This window comes from Vombatus ursinus, unplaced genomic scaffold, assembly GCF_900497805.2.
Source record: "Vombatus ursinus unplaced genomic scaffold, bare-nosed wombat genome assembly UNPS02014810.1, whole genome shotgun sequence".
Lineage (NCBI taxonomy): Eukaryota > Metazoa > Chordata > Mammalia > Diprotodontia > Vombatidae > Vombatus > Vombatus ursinus.
In genome coordinates this window covers 8,192,121-8,200,465 of record NW_020954588.1, presented here as the reverse complement: position 1 = coordinate 8,200,465, position 8,345 = coordinate 8,192,121, and the positions used below count along the sequence as shown (strand labels likewise).

At 41.6% G+C, this 8,345-nt stretch overlaps 2 protein-coding genes across 3 annotated transcripts in view; both read left to right on the top strand.

Moving 5' to 3' along the window:
• The window catches only part of SLC9A9 (solute carrier family 9 member A9), a 736,009-nt gene that overhangs the window by 710,772 nt on the left and 16,892 nt on the right, over nt 1-8,345 (top strand). The gene's annotated exons all lie outside the window — the stretch shown is intronic.
• The window catches only part of LOC114053136 (E3 ubiquitin-protein ligase RNF113A-like), a 14,016-nt gene that overhangs the window by 1,282 nt on the left and 4,389 nt on the right, over nt 1-8,345 (top strand). The window lies entirely within an intron of this gene.

Here is an 8,345-nt window from a genome sequence, read left to right as displayed (position 1 = left end):
GATGGATGGATGGATGGATGGATGGATGGATGGATGGATGGATGGATGGATGGCTATGTAAGATAGATGATGAATGGATAGATGGATATGTAGATGGATGGATGGGTAGATAGATGGATGATGGCTGGATATAGATGGATATATAGATGGACAATGGATGGATGGATGGATGGCTATGTAAAAGAGATGACGAATGGATAGATGGATATGTAGATGGATGGATGGGTAGATAGATGATGACTGGATAGATGGATATATAGATGGAGGATGGATGGGTGGGTGGATGGATGGAGGGATGGATGGATGGATGGATGGCTATGTAAAATAGATGATGAATGGATAGATGGATATATAGAGAGATGGATGATGGATGGATGGGTAGATAGGTGGATGGGTGAATGGATAGATAAACACATGGATGGTAATAGAGACAGATATCAGTGAATATAAATATATAATATCTATAATATGTGTGTACCTATATATGAGTGTACATGCATTGTATGTGTATGTATAGATTGCATTTGGTCTTCACAACCCTTTGCAGTAGGTGCTGTTATCACTAGTTTACAAATGAGAAAAAAAAAAAAAGTCTCTGAGAGGTGTCTGTCCCATGTGACTTGTCCCATGACTAGTAGGTGTCTGAAGGAGGATTTGAACTCTTGTCCTTCCTGACTCTGGGATCATAGCTATCTACTACACTTCCCTAGCTGCAGGCTAGTTCCTGGTTTAGACATTTATGAGTTGTGCCACCTCTTATAAGTCCCTTCACCTCTTAGGTGCTTTATCTATAAAACAGTCATGATAATACCTACAACTGTTCCCCTCAACTCTAACAACTTCTTATAAGGATCAAATGAAACACTCTGTAGATGGTAAAATTCAGTATAAGTGAGGGTCCAGTTGGGAGCCTAGGATTATTTTATTATGCTGAAGAAAAGGTTGACCATCTAAAGCAGTGGTCTCCAATTTTTTTTTGTTTTGTTTAGTGAGGCAGTTGGGGTTAAGTGACTTGCCCAGGGTCACACAGCTAGTAAGTGTCAAGTGTCTGGTCTGAGATCGGATTTGAACTCAGGTCCTCCTGACTGCAGGGCAATGCTCTATCTACTTCGCCATCTAGCTGCCCCTCTCCAGTTTCCTTTTAATCACACAAGCTTCTCACCAAAGAACTGGGGAGCATTCAGCCCCCAATATGCATCTATTTTCTTATAAATTGTGCACAGTACTAATAAGTATGTAAGTTATAAAAGATCCAACAAAATAGAAATTCAAAAAGGAAAAAGATAAAAACAAAATATTTGATACTTGAGTCAATAAAGAACCACTAAGATTTCTTGAGTAGGGGGCTGAAGTGTGCTTTAGGAAAATGACTTCACAGCTGTGTGGAGAAGGATGGATTGGAGAGGGGACAAACTTGGAGCAGGGAGATCAATTAGTGGCTATTGCAGTAAGCATGAGGGTCATCTCCAGTCCTGATTTGTGATTCACCACTGGACCCAGATGGCTCTGGAGGAGAGAGTGAGGCCAGTGACTCTGCACAGCCCTCCCTCACTTAAATCCAATCCACTTGCATGTCATGGCATCACCTCCCTGATGTCAGGGTCGTCTTCAAGAATGAAGGACAAACAAGTAGACCTTCACAAGGCAATGAGGCCCTGAACTTGGGTGGTGGATGTATGAGTGAGGACAAATATGGGATATGTGGAGACAGAAAGGTCAAGATTTGATAACTGATTGACTATGTGGGGTGAGGCAGAGTGAGGGAGGAGTCAAAGATAAATTGGGGGTTGTGAGAATTTGGATGACCAGAAGAATGGTAACCTCACAGTAGTAATAAGGGAGCTTAGGAGGGTAGCTTTGCGTGGAAAGATAACATGATATCTTTAGTATAGATCATAATCTATATATAATTGCTAACCTTGTATGATTCATTCTGTCCCATCCAAAATGGGACAAAAAGGAGGAGGGGATATCATACCAGCCACTGTCCTGAATTGGGAACCTTCACCCAGAAGGGACCTACTAAAGCCATTAGGATTTGAGGAGAGTGGAAGATGGTTTTGCCCAGTGGCACCAATGAAGCTGCTGCTATGAGTGCTTGGGGGTCCTGAGAGGCTATTGATAGCCTCAGAAACTGGGAGCTTGCACTGCCAAGGGAGAAGGTGGAGTCGGAGAAGAGGAATTTGGAAAGACGAGTATATGTGGCATTGGAAACAATCAGCAAAATTGTCTGTCACAGGATGTGACCCATCTTCCCAGCTTCTAATTGGGTGATCACCCTCCCTTTGAGAGCAGTTGAAAAATCACACTGGAGTAAGCTTGTGTTCCCTTTGAGGACTTTGGAAACCACTAGCCTAGAGAATAGAAATGAAATTATATAAGCCCTGCATGAAGAACAGTATTGGACATTTTATCAGTTCCTTATGGAAATATATAAGTCACTTTAAAAAAAAGTTGGGGTCTAATGAAGGGAAATATTTACAAGGATAATGCAAAATATTGGCTGATCCACCTGGGGCTTTTAATCTCACTTCAACTGTACTTCAGACCCAGAGATAGGGTTTAACCTATAAAATGAGTCAAGGAATTGAGAGACACTGGTAACAAAGATCCCAAAAGATAATGGGTATGAATTCAGACATGTTTTCCCCCAATCTGGCCTCTTTAATGTCTGCCCTTCAAATGGCCACTGTTCCATTCCTTATCTGACACTAGCCAGCAAGAAGGAGATTGTTAAAATGGCAAACTCAATCTTCATATCTAGCAGAGCAAAAACATTTGTGCACAGGAGAGAGGAGAGGGCTGGCCAGGCTAAATATTGAGTATTTAAGCACAGAGATCATCATTAGTTTTATTCTCACCTGTCATGTCTGGTCACTCACATGGATCTTAGCCACCTGTTCTGTTTACTGATAATTAAACTTTGCCAGAAGGATGGTCATGGGCTTCTCCATGTGGTCAGCCACTGAACCAATGGTTTACACTCACATCATTTTTTTTATGGTTTGCGAAGTGCTCCCCAAAACAACACCAACCATTTTAAAGCACCTTTAATACAGGATCTTTCTTTTTTTGTCTTTGGAACCCCAATATCTACCACCTTGCCTTGTCCATAGTAAATACTTAAAAGGTGTTTGTTGATTGACTGAACCTTAGAGAAGCTGGCTTATGGTGTGACCCAGGTGCCAGAGGGGGAAATGTAAGGAGGAGATGAAACAGAAGTAGTAACTGGAGTTTGTGGAATCATAAATTCCTTACATTAAAAATAAAAGAAATGTGAAATAAGAGAAGTAGTAGCTGTAAGCACATAGGTTCCACTAATCCAATTCCTTCCTTGAAACCAATCCAAGGACTGAATAAAAGGTATTGGTCTTTCGTAGAGTGTACTAAGGGGCATCTAGGTGGTGCAGGGAGTAGAGCATGGGGCCTGGAGTCAGGAAGACTCATTTTCCTGAGTTCAAATTTGGCCTCACATACTTACTAGTTGTGTGACCCTGGGCAAGTCACTTAACTCTGTTTGCCTCAGTTTCCTCATCTGTAAAATGATCAGGAGAAGGAAATGGCAAACCACTCTAGTATCTTTGACAAGAAAACCCCAAATGGGGTCAGGAAGAGTCAAATGTGACTGTAAAAACAATTGAACAACAACAACAAAGAGTAGTGAGACTCTTTTCATGATGGTGGAGACTGGGTCTGGCGGTACTCTGTTATAAGGATACATCCACCTATTAAGCGCACAGACCTCCTCCAGCAAATATTTCCTTCTAAGACCTCCAGTTAGGTCATAGGAACAAAGGGTTAATACCTCTGGCCCCAGTTTTAACAACCCATCAGTCAAAAGGTATATATATGCAAGAGTTTAAACCTGTTCAGAACTCATTTGTGTCTTAGAGAAACACACAGAAGATGCTCTTTCGACAGTATCTCTAGTAATGGAAATTGAGTATGATTACCTTTCCACCTCCTCCTCATAGAGTCAAACGTGCTCCTAAGCCCTAAGAGCCAGTGAATAAAAACAATTGTTACTTGACATCACAGGATGGTGCAGCCTTGTAAGATGGGCGTCCCTTTCCAGGCATGATCACTTCATAGAGGCGTTTCAATACACATCTCCATTCAGGAGTTAAGCTCCTGCTAACTTGTCTTAACTGGAGAAGGGAATGGCAAACCACTCCAGTATCTTTGTTAAGAAAAGCCCTCGGCCAATATTGGCATGCTCTTGTCCGTGGAGTCACAAAGAGTCAGAAACACCTTAAACTGGCTTAAGTAAATTAAGTGACTTGTCCAAGGTCACGTAGCCAGTATGAGTCAAAGGTGGGGACTTGGTCCCAGGTCTTCTTTTCTCCACCACCCCATCCTACTCCACATTTGCCCCCCTTGAAAGAAGAGATTGAGGTTGGAAATTATCGCATGGTCCCCATTTTAAAGATGAGGAAATTGAGGCTGTGAGAGGGAAAGAGATTTGCTCAAAGTGACCCAGTTAGAAATTGGCAGAGTGGGAACTTTTAGCCTAAGACTCCTGGCATTTTTTCCTACTAAACTGAAATAATCAGTTCTCTTTTCCCTAAGGGCAATGAGCTGAACTGGCTTTCAAATAGAGACCGAGGGGAAAAAAATCTGAAGCGAGTCTGGCATTAAGTGCCCATTTCTTCAAAGAAACACCAGCAATAGCTGGATATTAAAAAAAAAAAAAAAAAAGGACAATTATTGTTTAGGGGGAAATTGCCACTTATGTCACTGTAAGAAATGAATAGACTTTAAGCTTGCCTCAGCTTTCTTCTCCCAGGAACAAAGCAAGAGTAAATAATCATGGCAAATAGAAGGTTTAATTTGGAGGAGTGAAATTATAGAACGCCTTCGTTACTCCCCTTGCCTTTTCTGTGGCAATCGGGACAGCTCCTAACACTGCTGGGAAGCTCCTGGCATCCAGCCAGATCATTCTCAGACAAAAAAGACACTGGAAATGTGTGGAGGACTTTTTTTTTTTAATAGGAAAAAAATGAACTGTCAGAATCTGTTTTATTATTTTTACAAGGAGCAAATAACTGCATGATGAGGCCCAGCCTAATTGGCTGCCTTGAAATCTTTAATAGAAGGATCAGATGTGTTCATGCCAGTAAAATTGTTGAGAGTTTTTTTCATAGAAAGTGTGTCTTCTCAGAAGCCTGGTTTGGGATTGAGCTATTTGAGCTTACCAGCTCAAAGCAGTGCAGAAAAGGTGAATTTAGGTCTGCATCCCTTCTCCTTTCAAACACATAACTTGGTAATGAGAGTTTTATACTCACCTTGAATGGGGCCCAGGCCCTTAGCATAGAAGACTTTTGTCCTGGGACAGAATGCAGCTTATCTAAACACTCAGTCACTTAATCTTGCAACTCAAGAATGAAAGAATCAACCCAAGTGGTTTCAGGGGATGGAATTAAAAAATAGAGAAGTGGGTTGGGGCTGGTGGGAGAGAAGCACTGATTTGCTGGGGAGCCAGTAATCAAAGACATCCAGTCTCCAGGGAGGTTCTACCCCTCTGGGCAGAGGGAAGCAATGGAAAGTGTTACTCACGTAATAAAACCCTTAGCCTTGTTCCTGGGGAGAAAAGTTTCAAGCATTATGCAGGAGAGACCACAGCAAGCAAATAGCCAGCCCTGGGCAATTATATAAAGTAAGTGAAGTTTGCTTTGCCCCAGAGGCTGTTTTAGAAACTCATCCCTCCCCCAGCCTCCAAGGTCTATACTCTATGCACCTCTCTATCTCATCTCCAATTTCCACAGGGCCTTTTTACTAAACTGATGGTCAACTAAAGTTATTAAGAATGTGCAATGATAAAAACGGGATGGGATCCCAAGTCTTAAGGCCTGTATTTGAATCCTAGCTCTGCCACCTATGTGACCTCAGGAAGATCTCTTCCCTAAGTTTGAGTTTGTTCACCTACATAGAAAAGGGGGAAGACGGGAGTGTCCTTGGCATTGACGGACACTTTGTGTTGTCTTAGTTTACTGGCACAGGTGATCTCTGCTGTCTCTGTTTTACAGGTAAAATGAGGGAATTGGGCTAGGTGAGCTCCCAGGTCCTTTTCACCTCAAAGATGAATAAATAATAAGTTAGCATCAACATAGAGCCTTAATGTTTGCAAAGAATGGAAAAGAGAAAGGTGGTCTGAGAGGAAGGGAGGTCTGGGCTCAAGTCTCTGACATATCCTGAACTACCTGAGCCCCAGAGTGCAACCCTCTAAGAATATAAATTATTGTAGAGACATTACTGATCCTCCTCTTTTCTCCAGTGTATACAGTAGCTGCTTTTTGAGTATATATTAGAATTTAACTCAGAAGATTGAGGCTGTCAGGGAAATTTAGTCAATATTTAAATGCTCACAAATTGGCTGGGGTAACTTTTTTTCATTGAATTAACCAGCTGTTTTAGTACTGAGTAGAAAGGTATCTAACCTCAGATACTTACTAGCTGTGTGACCTTGGGCAAGCCACTTAACCCTGTGCCCCAGTTTCCTTATCTGTAAAGCAAGCTGGAGAAGGAAATGGCAAACCACTCTAGTATCTTTGCCAAGAAAACCCCAAATGGAGTCATGAAGAGTCGGTTGTGATTAAAAAAAACAACAACAACAAAAAAAGGTGGTTTTAAATATTCAAACCAATGTTAAGGAACTAGAAAATGGTAAATAGCCAATTAAATAATAGGTCTGGAGGGTTTTTTTTTTTGTTGTTGTTGTTTTTTTAAAGAACTTTACATATGTATTATCCCATTGAAGGAAGATCTTCAAACTTGTCAAAGTTATGTTGTGATGGAAATTCTTTTAGGATATGAATTGGATTAGACAGCTGCTGAGGTCCCTTACACTCTAAAATTATGTGAAAATTCCTCATAACAACACCGTGAAGTCGGCACAAAAGACATCTCCATTTTACAGATGAAAAAGCTGAGGCAGTTAAGTGACTTCTTCATAGTTCCATAGTAAAAATATCAGGGGCAGGATTTGAACCTACATCTTCCTATTTTCAAGTCTAAAGCTCTATTCCCATGATGCCTTTTATAAAAACAAATCCTCCTCAGCTAAGAATCGTAATACCATCCGCCATTATGAAGCTCATAGAGTCTACTAATGGGTGGAAAGAATAGAATTTCAGGTAATCTATGTAACAAGCCAGTGGTAACATTGGGGAGATATTTAGGGGCAGGGGTCCCTACCTGACACTTGGCAAACCATAATATAAAATCAGTCTAAAGCTAGTCTTGTGTGCAAACAACACTGTTTGTGTTGGGAGCACAGGAGGGGGAGAAACCAAGACTGAGAGCCTTCTCTTAAAATCCCCAGACCCTAGCACAGTGCTTAGCACACCCTAACTGGGTGACTTTGGGCCAGTCTCTCAGCCTCACTTCCTCATCTATAAAGTGGGAATAAAAATCACTCCTCTGCCAAGTTGCCTCATTTGTAGAGATGGTGCTGGAAGGGGTGCCAGAGGCTGTTTAGTTAGTCTTCATTTTGTACAAGAGGAAACTAAAGTCCTGAAGTTTGGGTGACTTGCCCAGGGTCACAAAGCAAAGTGGGATTTGAATCTACAGCATGTGACTCTGAAGCCTACTATTCCAGGCTGCCTCCCCAAAATCTGCCAACAGATAGTATTAGGCACCTCCTGTATGACCTCCCAGAACTGAGGGAGCAAATGGGAAAATACTAAACTATTCCAGCTCACTCTATAAGTATAGGACCAAGGACTCTTAGAAGAGAAGGTGCTCAAATGACTCCAAGTAGGTAATTTATGGAAAGACCATGAATGTAGGGATCCGGGGCACTGAAGTCTAGGGGACGACAGCCCTTCCTTGTGAAATTTGTCGTCTAAATAGCCAAATATTCAATCTTCTTTATGAATGGAAGGCAGAAGAGTGTATGGAAAGGGGACTGGATTAAGAGGACCTTGGTTTAGTCACAGCTCTGTACCTTGTTACCTTTCTCATTCATTTCCCTGGGCCTCATAGAATTTAAAGTTGGAAGGCCAGGCTGAAGATGGAGCTGACATTCCACTGGCTTGACCTATAAGAGCCCAAGGTCACCTCCAGGCCACAAAGAGGCATCAGAGAAAGATATCAGACCCTCTCATTTCTAGGACTTCTAGCTTCCCATCATTTCTTTGGTATCTATAGGCTAAGTTTAAAAGAGATAGAGCAAGGCAATAAATATTTATTATTCACCTACTATGTGTCAGGCTCTGTGCTAAGTACTGAGGATACAAATATAACTAAAGAGACAGTCACTGCCTTCATGGAGCTTACATTCTAATGAGGAAAGACAAAACACACACACACACACACACACACACACACACACACACACACACACA